The sequence below is a fragment of the Mustela nivalis genome (assembly GCF_964662115.1).
Source record: "Mustela nivalis genome assembly, chromosome: 13".
NCBI classification, from domain to species: Eukaryota; Metazoa; Chordata; class Mammalia; order Carnivora; family Mustelidae; genus Mustela; species Mustela nivalis.
In genome coordinates, this window is record NC_139032.1 from 41,142,039 (window position 1) to 41,155,629 (window position 13,591).

The 13,591-nt window shown below is 40.3% G+C and overlaps 1 protein-coding gene across 1 annotated transcript in view; it reads right to left on the reverse strand.

Moving 5' to 3' along the window:
- ZDHHC21 (zDHHC palmitoyltransferase 21) overlaps positions 1-10,331 on the reverse strand; it is a 66,471-nt gene extending 56,140 nt beyond the window's left edge. Inside the window, exons 1-2 of the mRNA XM_082695052.1 lie at positions 10,190-10,331; positions 2,520-2,652 (exon numbers count right to left, since the gene is read on the reverse strand). The gene's annotated coding sequence lies outside the window, so the exon portion shown is untranslated. The remainder of the gene's footprint in view (positions 1-2,519; positions 2,653-10,189) is intronic.
- Between the last annotated feature and the right edge of the window lie 3,260 nt (positions 10,332-13,591).

Consider the following 13,591-nt stretch of genomic DNA (forward strand, 5'->3'; position numbering starts at 1 on the left):
GAAAACTATTATAGGACAGAAAACTACAACATGAAAATGCAGATTTTAGAAAATGATAAAAAGTAGCCAAGATAATTTACAAGAAATCTAGCCAAATGTTCTCTCAAAACTTAAAGAGTTTTGTATGACTCTCCACCTCAGCCAATGGTCTTATAAATGTTCCATGAATATGAAAAAAAAAAAATTCCCTCTCTCATTCCTCCTATCTGAAATGTCCCTATCATCTTGTTTACTCTACTTAAATTCAATTCATACTTCAAGGTCACTTTGAATCTCACTCTCCAGATGAAATTTTTCCTGCTACCTCAGCTCACAGTGATTCTCCTCTTCTAAATCCCAGAACACAAGGCAAAACTGGTACAAGAAAATAGCAAGTGGTTTTGTAATCTCAAAATGAGGAAGAACCTCTAAGAGACCACATAAAGATTAAAATTTCTGAAGCCTACAACGAACCAAAAACAAAGTCAAAAGGCAAAGTATCCCTTTAAAAAAAAAAAAAAAAAAAAGGACAACATATGACTGGTGAGAGTCATACAAAGTAAATACACAGAGAAGCAATTCACAAAAGAAAATAAAATTTAATGGCTAACCATTACTGATTAGAAAAATGTGAAATAACTTTTTCATCCTTTGTATGCACAAAATTTTGCATCCTTTTCAAAATGGATGGCTTTTGAATCCTTTTTTTCATCCTTTGTATGCACAAAATTTTGGGAAGACAGATGATTATTCAATGACGAGAGAGCACAGAGAAAAGGACATTCTCATCCATTACGGCTATGCATGTAAACGGATACAATCATCTTTAGAGGGCAATGCAGCAGTATCTATTAAAAAGTCAAACTCTTTGACCCACAGTTGTATCTCTAGTAAGTGCTACCAAAGTACTCATTAGAGTGAGGAGGTACAGATACATTCAAGGTGCTCCACACCCTGCTTATTGTAATCATAAAAACTGGGCACAACATCAATGTTCATGAAGAGGGAGGGGACTGATCAAATAAATTATAAATAAGACATCCAAGGTGTAGCATTATTTCCAAGTTACTGCAATTTAAAAAAAATGAAAGAAAGAAAAGAAAAGAAAAAAGGAGATAGACTTAGATCTGCATATGGGTACACACACGTAGTGTTGAATGAAAGAAAGGAGGTTATGAGAGAAAAGCTTAACAGTGATTCCTGGAGGAGAGGAGGATAATGAGAGACTAGGAAGAGGTATAAGGGAACACTCTGGTTCCCTCATAAAGATCTCTATCTTGGTATGAATTTGAGATACACAGGTTGCGAATTTGTCGAAAGTCAACAAATTTACACTTAAGAATGGTGCATTTCATGCTACGTAAATTTATCTTTAAAAAACCCTATAAACCAACACTGAACTCTAGCTAATGATAGTAGGCTTAAGTATCAGGGAGGGGGCGGAAGGAGGAAATGTACTGATGTCTGCAATTTACTATGAAATGGATCCAAAAAAAATAAAGTGGATTGACAGATAGACAGAGAGATGGTTGAGCATGTGATGAAGTTTAATAAAATATTAGTGGAAGAACTAGGAGGTAGGTATTCAGGTGTTATACCATAAAATTTTTTCAACTCTTCTGTTTAAAATTTTTCACAATTAAATGTTGGCGGGGAAAGAAAATTACAGAAAAGTTTGTATAACGTGATTTTTTTTTGTTGTTAAAAAACATGTATTAGTAATTTCTATATATGGATAGAGAAAAAGAAGTATAGAAGAAAACATGTCCATCAAACTATTAACACTAATGGTTATCATTGGGCTATCTAAAGGACAGAGCAGTGAAAAGAAAGCTTTCACATTTCATGTATGGTTTATGTGTTCTTCTAAGTTTATTAATAAACATATGCACTTCTAAATTCTTTTCTACCAGCTGAAAAATAAAGATTGCCTAGGGGTTCTGATGAGACAATACAACCTTGTACATAAGATGTTTAATTTAAGGGGCGCCTGGGTGGCTCAGTGGATTAAGCCGCTGCCTTCGGCTCAGGTCATGATCTCGGTGTCCTGGGATCGAGCCTCGCATCAGGCTCTTTGCTCAGCGGGAGCCTGCTTCTCTCTCTCTCTCTGCCTGACTCTCTGCCTACTTGTGATTTCTCTCTCTGTCAAATAAATAAATAAAATCTTTAAAAAAAAAAAAAAAAAAAGATGTTTAATTTAAGCTCTCTTTATCATTATATTTATTACCCTAATATTGTTTTTAAAATTAATCTTTTTTAAAAATGCAGTGAAGAAGCATCAGCTATAAAGCCATTTCAAATTTGTTTCTGAAATTTATATTACTTACAGTTTACTTTTCTCTATGAAAAAAGAAATTTCTTATTCAAGGAAATGCCTAGTTAAAATTTAATATGAAAATTTTTAAATAAACATAATGTAACTACAATTATCTTTTTTTGCAAACGAATAGTCGTTTAATGCATCTAAAAATAAGACTTTAAGGATACTATGCCACATAATACAGAAACATATTCCCATGTAAAATTAAATGTGGACTTACCAACTTGCAAATTCACCAAGATGTGTTGTAATTTTTCTGGTGCTTGCATTTAGAGGTTTTATCTTGATTCATTCCTTTTTTAATTACATCCCAACAAATGGATCTCTCCTCAGTAACAGTTCTCCATGAGAATCTATTAATGGTTTAACAAATAATGATCTCTTACAAAGATAAAAATTGCAAGTTGCTAAATATTCTGTGAAAATGTCAATTACAGAAGTTTTAAATTCAAAAATAAGATGACTCAACTCCACCTGATTTTGTGTTTCCATATCCTACCCGATCCCCCCACAATCTGCATTTGATTATACCATTATACAGGAAAGTTCTCTCTTTTGAAACCACCCAGTTCCCATAAAATCAAATTAGTATTGTGTGTCCAACATTTGGGCTTCATCAAACTTCCTGACCACAAATCACAAAATGACAACAGATTCTGAGATCACTGAGGAGACAAAATGCATTGTAATGTCTATCAAGATGTGAGGCTGGAACTATCCAATCACAATTGATAAACATAAAGAGTTTAAAATAGAAGCAAGTTTAAGTTTAAAATGTTTTAAGGCAAAAAGCTATCCTCCTGTAATGAACCATCAAGAGAATCAACCATAAAAGTTAGTTTCTACAGTTTAAGTTTAAACAATAATACTGTAAAGAGTTCTAGATAACATACACACACAGATTCAGCATCTTATTAATTCAATTAGCATCTATTGATTATATATTATGCTTTTGCACAGGATACAGATAAAAAAGAGATGGGCCCCATCCTCAGACAGACTAGGTATCACACCAGATCAATTGCTTCTAAGACAAGGTGAGCTAGAGGGCAAGATGGCAGGAATGCAGCTCATATAGGAAGGGTACTGGTTCATGGAACTTTTTTCAGTTATGGGAATATTTATGTGCATACTAGGTAGTAGTACAAAAGGTATTTCTTATGGTGAGGTGCCATCAGGAAAAGGTTTCTGGAGAAAGTGAAACCTGTGAGCTAGTTAGTCAAAGAATGGAGGCTCTTCTGAACAAGAGAGCAAAATAAAAAATAGGAAGCAGGCAGAGAAAACCTAAGTAAACCGAAATGACTAGAGTCACTGCATATGGAAGAATGGGGTAAAACATGTTTAACCTTTTGAGTACACTCACCTCTAAGAAATATATTTCATAATATTACCAGTACACACAGAAATATATATGAGAATGTTTTATACTCATTAAATAAAATATAATTCAAAAGGTTTAATAAAATATTTGCTCTTACTACACTGTTACTCTATTTTACCCTAGTTCACTTCAATAAAAATATATAACGTTGGTCACAGTCCACTAAAGGGATTTCATGACCCACAAGAAAAGAATGGTCTAAGAGCAAAAAACACTGTTAAACCATGCTAATGAGTTTGGACTTTGCACCAAACACAGTGGGAAACCACTGCAGGATTTTAGGGGGAAGAATGCCGTGGTGAAGTTCACATTTTGGAAGAACAGCAACACTAGGAAGGATGGACTTGGGTGGATGGATAAGGATCCAAAACTGACTACATGAAATAAGCTCTGCTTCCTGGTCACCCACGTGAGAAAGGAGGGGCAGGGGGAAGACCGAAACAGTAGTGAATTATAAGGGGAGTGTGGAACAACTGGGGTAAAGAACGAATACTCAACTTAGGACAGGAGACACACTGGAAATGGGCAGATTAAGAATTTAATAAGTAAAATCAACAGAACTTGGTGATCAATTAAAAGCAAAGGGTAGGGGGGCCTGGGTGGCTCAGTTGGTTAAGCAACTGCCTTTAGCTCAGGTCATGATCCTGGAGTCCCAGGACGGAGTCCCACATTGGGCTCCCAGCTCCATGGGGAGTCTGCTTCTCCCTCTGACCTTCTCCTCTTTCCCCTCTAATATTCTCTCTCTCACTCTCTCAAATAAATAAATAAAATCTTTAAAAAAAAAAAAAGCAAAAGGCAGATTGTAGGTTTTTGGTGTAGGGACTACATAAAGGGTAGCACCATTTCCAAGACAGGAAATGAAGGACAAGTTCAGGGTGTCTGAAGTATATTGCTTACGATAGCAAAAGGAAAGTATTACATTCTGAGTATGTGAGAAATATACCTAAATCATTAGCATTACCATTCCCCTTATAGACTTTAACTCTATTTTCTCCCAGCATCAATTTTTCTATGGTCATAATTATTAGATTGTCAAATGCAATTTGTTTCTACGCTAACTTTCTATGGGCCCAGCACACTTCTCTACGCTAACTTTCTAAGCTAGTGTAGAGTGCTTTCCTTGCCTGCACCTGTGATTTTTTTTTTTTTTGAGACAAAATATGTAATGACAAAGTAGAGGAGCTGCTACACTAATAGCAAATTAATGAGCTGATCTTCTTCTAGAAAAATATCACAAGCAGAATTAAATACAGTACTACAAAATGTCTGAGACAGGGCCAAAGTCAGTAACGCTGCTATGGCTATGACTCTAGGGTGGCTTCCTAAAGTTTCAGCAAAACAGTACTTCCTGTCAGAATTATTAGGTAACAGCCCAAGTCAAACATCTATGAGTCAAACTCCAGTCACTCACTGGCTTACGCTCAAAGAAAACTCCTACTTTACATTTTCAGTTATTAGAGCTACACTGCACCACAGCATTTCCAATGGGATGACCATTTTATCTAATTCAGCAGCAGCATCACCAACATCATGGAATCAAATCTCACCTATGAGGTACAAAAACAATGCTGGTTTAAAATTCCATGTAATTTGGAGATAACGAATAATATCCCACTTTCATAACTATAAAAGATCATAAAGTCATTAGATATTTTTAACATCGTGATGTCTAAAAGAATACAATCAACAATTCACAGGACAAACAAAACAAATCCCACAGAAAGTTCCCAAAAGAAAAGTTAATATACAGATATATAAAATTTAAACTTAAAACTGCACCTTAAAATGAAGTTACAACTATATACTTTTAAATATATTTATATAGATATTTAACTTCTGATGTTGTCTACTCTGAAAATTGGCCAGGATAAATAATTCTACCTAAACTATCAAGCTACAGAGGCCCCTGGGGGCTGAGTCGGTTAGGCAGCTGACTCTTGATTTCAGTTCAGGTAATGATTTCAGGGTCCTGGGACAGGCCCCGAATCAGGCTCCACACTGTCTCTGCCCCTCCTCTTGCTCCTGCTCTCTCTTTCTCTCTCTAAAATAAATAAATCATTAAAAAAATATTTTTTAATTAAAAAACATATCAGGCTCTGTTTCTAATAATTAGCCAAGGGGTTAATTCAATTTTTAAAATATCATATAGGTATTCAGTTTATTTCAAGAGTAGCAAATTAATCTTGTGGGGATATGAAAAAGAGAGCCACATTCAAATTATGACACAGCCTCCAAGCTGCCGTTTCTTTTCAAGCTTCCGTTTAGCCATCTGTAAAATGGTGATAAAAATAACTCATGGAATTGTTGTCATGCTTAAATGAGAAACTGCCTGACAAATGAAAAGCAACTCCCAAAACAGTAACTTTAAAGGGGAGTGGGAGACAGGAGAGGAAGAGAGACAAATTAAGTTTTACTTCTAGTCTTGCAAACTCCAGAATCAAACAATGTTTCTGGGTCTCTATCTTTAAAGTCATGATACAATTTAACCATACCCCAGCTCTACTTCCTCTAACACTAAAGACTGAGAACACTTGTCAGGAATAAGAAGCCTCCCACAGCCCAGTCTTTCAGCTGTTATCATACTAGGAGCATAGAGGAAGTTTTATTTCCACATGTTGGCATGGGGTCTCTTCAAGCAGAAAACTGAAAATAGAGATTTGATCTAAAATGGAGTGAACTAAAACCTTCAAACCAAAGTCTTTCAAGGAAAAGCAGAAAAGCAGAAGGGCTGGTAATTTAAGGACTAAAACACAGGAGCAAATCAGGACCAGCTTTCAGAAACTAATGAAGAATGCACAATTTTGACTCAATGCTGAGTTCTCCAGGAATTCTTTGTGAAAATGTGGGTAGGCAAAGTGTCAAAGCAGAACACACTTGCACCATCAATGGTTTCAAGAACCCACTTCTAGAACAAGTCCTTTAATCACTACATTCTAGGCAAAACTGAACATAAGCCATTGCTCCTCTGTGTGCCTGTTTCATGAGTGAAAAATAAATGTAAATTAATACATCCATTAAAAATACTGCACTGCAGTGATACACTTCATCAGAATTCCCTAACAGAAAGTAAAAGTTGCTTCGAAGGTGTGGGATAATATGAATTAAAGATACCAAATACTGCTTGAGTCAGTATAAAATGTCACGTGAGAATCTTCACTTAGAAGATAGAGATGTGGGAGAGGGTCAGGAAAGGCAAGAAGAACTAAGGCTGAATGTAGAGTAGGACAGAAGGCTACAGATAACCTTTGCTTCAAACACAGCACAAGGAAAAACCTTCAGATAAAGTAAAAGCCAAAAATGAAGAGGCTCTGGTGTTTCCTGGACATGAACCTGATACGTTCTTCCAAGGGGGAAGGGAAACTGGCTACCTACCTCTAGTACCCACTCCACCAAGACAAACTGAAAAACAACAACAAATCAGATTTCCTTCTCAACAGACTTTACCAAAGCAGGAACAGTTCAAGAACAATACTACCAAAAGAAATCATCACTCTTTACTTGCTTGAAGCTGAAAATCCTACAGGAGATGATTTGTTCCATAATTATGGATAAAAGGCTTAAAATCAGAAACCTGGCTGAGATCACACAAGAGCATGTTAAAGTTAGAAAGAACTAACATAAAACTCATCAGCGAATGGCAAAATACTAATTTTTAACCTAACCTGCCCTTTTGTGGAAGCAGCAACAGTTAGATGAAGGGAGCAGATACCTAGTCAGCCTCTTAAATGGGATGAAGTTAATTTATCTATGAGGTAAAGCATAGGGCAAGAGGAGGCCTAAATGGCAGAAGACAAACTTGGAAAATGTTACGTCTTTGCCCTAGGGTACGTCAAAAGAGGAAATAAGTAAATAACCTACCATCATCCTAAGATATTTTTGTCAAGGTAGCTACCAATGAGAACAGTGCTACATCTGTGAATAACTAGGTTTATTCAATTTACCAATGAATCACTATGCTGACAATAAAAAAGGGGGTTTTTCCTCATGTATTCTTGTCTCTTACCTGTGTTTTTCACTGATAACAAAAGAGTTCAAACATTTTCAGCTTAAAGCGCTTACTAAATAAGAGCTATAAGTGCACTGATTATTCTACTCGATGTTAAAATGCCATTTATACTTAGTGCACTTGAAAAATTGACTTTAAGCCCTAATGTTTCACTGAAGCAATATAAAACTCCTTCATGCCTTAATACAAAAGTAAAACTGAGCTTAGGGAAAACTCCCTGGGAATAAAAATAGCTTTTCCTCTGTCTTCCCTGTTATACCTATTAATATGGATACTACCAGTATGTAGCCTTCTATGCTGAAAAAGACTGTATTGACTCACACTCAATTACAATCCCAGAAAAAAAGCTCCATGAAGACAATACTAGACTTCTCAATTAGTTTCTTCACTAATACATCGCATTATTTTATCCATGCACTTTTCCACAGGTTCTGAATCAGGCCCTATGAATTAAAGAAATCAGGCAGTCGGCAAATAAGTAGTAAAAATTTTATGATTCATAATGATGATCACTTCTTCAGAATCTGTTAAGCTGATGGTTACATGTGTGCATTTAAAATACCTACATTTCTTGTATTAAATAAAACACCCCCAGAGATAGGCAGTGTGACACGGTTACCATCATTTTATTGACAATATGCTCTATTTGGAACACCTGAGTGGCTCAGTGGGTTAGGTGGCTGCCTTCGGCTCTGGTCATGATCCCAAAGTCCTGGGATCGAGCCCCAAGTCAGGCTCCCTGCTGGGGAAGCCTCCTTTTCCCTCTCCCTCTGTCTGCCGCTCCCCCTGCTTGTGCTCTCTCTCTATCAAATAAATTAATAAAATCTTTAAAATATGTTCTATTTCACTGATTCCAACTACAGCTTCTAAAGTATTTTACATTTAACAGAAATCACCACAGTTTGAAGGGACCTAATATGATCCTGTTGGTTTACATCCAAAATGAGGAATTCAACACCAAATACTATTCCAAAAGTATAGAAATATATATACTTTTAGTTATATTTTGATATAATTTTCCCAATATTTCTGCAGGTGTATGCTTAAAATGTGCTCTTAACATGCTAAAGGATTTTAAATTAATTACAAATGTAACATATAAAGCTCAAATGAGCCTTGAAGACTTTAGCCTAACTCCTTAGTTGTATAGATGAGAAAACAGGGTGAGTCACTCACCTATCCGTGACCCTACAGCTAGACTGTGACAGCAATGGGACTAGAATTGAGTTTTTCTTTCCACTACACTCAATCTCATTTGGTTCTTCCTTCCAATTGATTTCTCTCCTCATCACTTCCTCAAAAATCTTTTTGCCATTAAGAGGTCGAACAACTAAAGCAACATAAAACACTGCTCTAGATTTTATCTGTAAAATAAGTAAAATCTAAAGAAATGGAAGGATTTAACAAGCCATAGCGCAAAAAGCCAAGGAAGGCACATACCAAGCAATCATCAAATGATAACTATTCTTATTCGTTATTATTATTTTTACCACAAGGAAGGTAGTGAATTTTTTTTAAGGATACATACATATTACCATCCTAGGCTGAGGATCCACTGACACATCTTTTTCAACTTGTGATTAATTATCCTCAGTTGTCTTTTTAGGCTGTAACTTAACACTATGATTTATGACCCACCCACAATGACCTTGATTTTTTTTTTCCTCTTGTACTTTTATGGGACTGCCATAACTGCAATATTTTCGAGTAATAACCGGTCAGGTTCTCTCAGCCCTAGAGATACAGACATCCTCCACTGACTCACAAGGGATTTTAAAATGTGACCCAAATATAGCTTGAGAAACCACAACTTTAAATGGACTCTACACTTAAAATCCAGCGACCTATTTATTATCGTGAATGGTAACAAGTGCAAACTGCTGCCATCCATAAGCCATTTTCTCAAAATCATTCTCAGATCTAGAGAGAGGGAGGCAGAAGGTCAATAAAGGAGCAAACTATTTCTGCTCCCGCCTAGTCCTCCGCAGCCTCACACCAGCCATCTGGAAATGAATGAAAGGCTGCGACAACACCGATAAATCCGGGATCCCTGCGCAGATCTCCGGGTAGGGGTGCAGAGAGGGAAACTGGAGTTCACAGGCGAGAAACTCTGGGCACAGATTTAATAAATTAAAAAGCAAAAGCGGGGGGGGGGGGGGGGACCCAACCCTAAATCACCTCGGCTAGAGCAGGAACCCACCCCCCACCCCCACCCCCAGTTCAGGGAGGGGGAGCTGGCGGGCGGCTGCGGCTCCGGCTGCAGCTGCTCTGAGACCCGCGGGGCCCAGGCGAGCGGGGTTTGGAGCCGGAGCCCGGGCGAGGGGGCAGGTGCCGAGAGGGGCAGGTGCGGGGAGGGGCAGGGCGCGGGGCGGGAGCGCGGCCAGGTGAGGACGGCGGGCGCCGGGCAGCAACGGCGGCGGCGGGGGCCCGGCGGGGCGGGGGCTGGGGGGAGGGGAGGGGGGACGGGGGCGGCCGCGTCGGCCCCGCGCCTGCACACACTCACCGGCGCCGGCGGGCTCGCCTCTCGCCGCCGCTGCTCTCGCGGCCGCCAGCCGCTCTTCCCCCTCCTCCTCCGCCGGCGCCGCCGCCGTCGCCCAGGCCGGGCCGCGCTCCCCTTCCGCTTCCGGGAGCCGGAGCGCCGGGGCCGGCGGGGTGGGTGTGCGCCCGCCCGCGCGCTGGGGCTACCGGCCGCCGCCGTCGCCGTCTGCGCTCCGCTGCGGGAGCCGCGATGGGAGCCGCCGAGGGCCCAAAGAGCAGAAATCGCGCCGCCGGCGCGGGGAGATGCGCCGCGGCTCCGGGCCGCGTGCGGCGGTCCCCGCGCCGTCACCGGAACACTTGTACCTGACGCACCTCGGCGCCTCCGCCCTCCCCTGCTGCCACCTTCCCAGCTGTGCCCGGGCCATCCTTCTCTTTGTCCCCACACTCCTCACTGTCCCCCTCTAAGGGGGACCGCAGAGGGGCCTTCGTGTAAGGATTGCCCAGTAGCCCTCTTCTTTCAAGGACAATGGCCAACAGGCCTCTGTCTTCCGCTAAGGCGTTCTGGATGTCCCCTGGTACCTTGTTTCAAAGTGCGCCCGCAGCATCTGCATCCTCTGGGAACCTGTTAGAAATGCACCACCTCAGATCTGCTGAATCAGTATCTGCATTTTAACAAGATCTCCAGGTGATCCCTAAATGTGCACCTTAAGTACTGAAAGACACCGGATTCTAGTGCCCGCCCTTGCCCTCTTCAGACCCTCTAACGCAGCAGGAGCCAGGGTTGCCCCAGCTATCTAAGATGTTGTCAGTTCCCGTGGGCCACCTCAGTCCATACCCAAACCAGCTTAACTCGGTATTTAAGGAAACATCCAAAAGTTGTTAGCTTTCCCATCCCTGCAGCCTAGGAAAACTAAGTTGATTCAACATTGTAAATAATCAGTCCACCTCCCGGTTTTAGTGGATATCTTACCAAACACCAGAGACCTACTTTAAAACTTCCCTTCTCTTCCCTCTCCTAAGCCGAGCAGTACTTTGGATACAGTACTACACCGTTTGTAGTAATGTAGAGCTAAATCTTTGTGCTTGCATGCCCCAGGAGATCATGTATGGATGGAAGAATATTACTTGATACATAAAGTCTGAACTTCTTATAGGATGGCATTGAAAGTCCTTCACAAACTTGTCTCTACTTACCTGTGCAGTCTTAGCTCAAATGAACTTGGTTCATTTAGCCTTCCTAGGTTGCCCTTTGTCTTCCTCCCTGATGATCGTTATCCAGACTTGGGAGTCAGTTCAAATCCTGCCAGCCCAGCGTACTCTCCTCCCTCCCCACTGTACTTATATCACACCCATGAAGCTTATTTTGAAACCATATGTTACCCTGTATTGCTAGATATTTTTGAACATGTTATGTTCTGATGTATTTCAATTACAAACACCTTAGGACCTTAAAGACCTACACCAGTAGATATCAAAGTGTAGTCCTCACACCAGCGGCATCAACATCACCTGTAAACTAGTGAGAGATCCACATTCTCCAGCTCCATCACAGATATACCGTATTAGAAACTTCAGGGATGATGCCCAGCAATCACTGTTTTCATAAGCCTTCTGGGTGATTCTAATGCACACTCAAGTTTTAGAACTACTGACCTAGAATATTGTCTTTTACCCCCCAAAGGAACTCAGTGATTGGGATTGATTTGACTATATGCAAGTTTTATTGGCTTTCAGATTAAGCAACCAGCTCCTCCATTTATGCATAACTAGGCTAGAAGGCAATGACAGTTGCTTTTGAAAGAATTGCCTTTGGTTTTCACAATGCATTTTATGTAGTAGAATCTTTATAGCTTGGGTTTGTTTGAAAAGAAAGAAATAAAGCGGTGCCTGTATCCAGCTCTTGAGTTTTGGTTCAGGTCATGATCTCAAGGCTGTGGGATCAAGCCCCATGTCGGGTTCTGTGCTCAGTGCTGGGTCTGCTTCAGATTCTCTCTCCCTGTCCTTCTCATTCTCTCTCTCTCTCAAAATCTTTAAAAGGAAGGAAGGGAGGGAAGGAGGGAGGAAGGAAAAGTGGGTGCAGGGGTGCCTGGGTGGCTCAATCTGTTATGTATCAAACCCCTGATTTCTGCTTGAGTCATAATCTCAGGGTTGTGGGATGGAGCCCCATGTCTGGCTCAGAACAGAGTCTGCTTGAGATTCTCTCTCTCCCTCTGCCCCTCTCCCCCCTCACAGACATTCTCTTTCTCTCTCTCAAATAAATAAAAGAAGGACGGAAACATAACTAGTCACTTTGGGTGAAGGAGAAATGTAGAATTTTGCTTCCAAAATTCGAGTACCCAAATTGCATATTATTTGGCTCTTTTTTTAGTATACTATTGTGAGAAGGAATAATTTGCAGTAAATGATTTCAACAAGTACCAAAATGAGAATTAGTTGAGTGGCACATGAATGCTGTGACAATCAGAATATATGTTTTTTTCATGCATTTTGTCACGAGTAAACCTGTCTCTGATCAGCCAAGCCCATTTCACAGAGAATTCTCTAAATAAGACATGGAAATAGAGAAGTGGCAGGGAAACCATTCTCAAAAGCATGATCTTGTTAGCATGGGCACTCAAGAAGTCTAATCAGGGGCCTATGTATCAGGGCCCTATCAGGGTCAAGTCATAAGGATGATTGTCTTATGTTGCAACCTATATACTTGACTCCTATGTCATAATGAGAGGGTGAGGGAGATATGGCATCATATAATCTTTTTGAGAAGCTTTTCCATTTACTGTAAGGATGGAGAGAAGATAGATATGCTATAGTCTCCCTCCAGAATTCTAGTCTACTTCATCCTTCCTGTGACATGATTATTAATCAAGCTAGTATTTATCTGGGAATTGAAAAAGTAGACAAGAACAAGCAACAGGGCTACCACTGCCAACTTAGCTTCTCAACAAAGGCACAGTCAGGGCATTTATGTGGATAAACTCAGCCAACTACTGTGCTTCTGTGCCGTGACGGGGGAGGACTGGATTTGACTACAATTTCCAAAAGTCAGTGCAAGTGCAGTCCAGAGTTTAATCAACACTGGCTAATAGCCCTTGGCAGCTTTGGGTGGATGGCGTTCTCCACCTGCCCAGCTGGGTACCATGCCCTAAGCACCCACATTTGATGCACATTCATGATTTCTTGGTTGCTTATCGTCATCTCCCCCATCTGTTTGAGTGGCAGAGTGCCCATTCCAGAACAGTCTAATATTCTAATAGTTGTTCTTAACCTCTTTTGGGTTACACATCTCTTTGAGCATCTAATGAAAGTTAGGGACCCTCTTTCCCAATGAAGCATGTGTGTATACATGCAATTATATAAACATGTACATATATATTTATAAATAAAATTTCAGAAGCTGCCCCACCTTCCCATGCCTCCCAAGGACCAC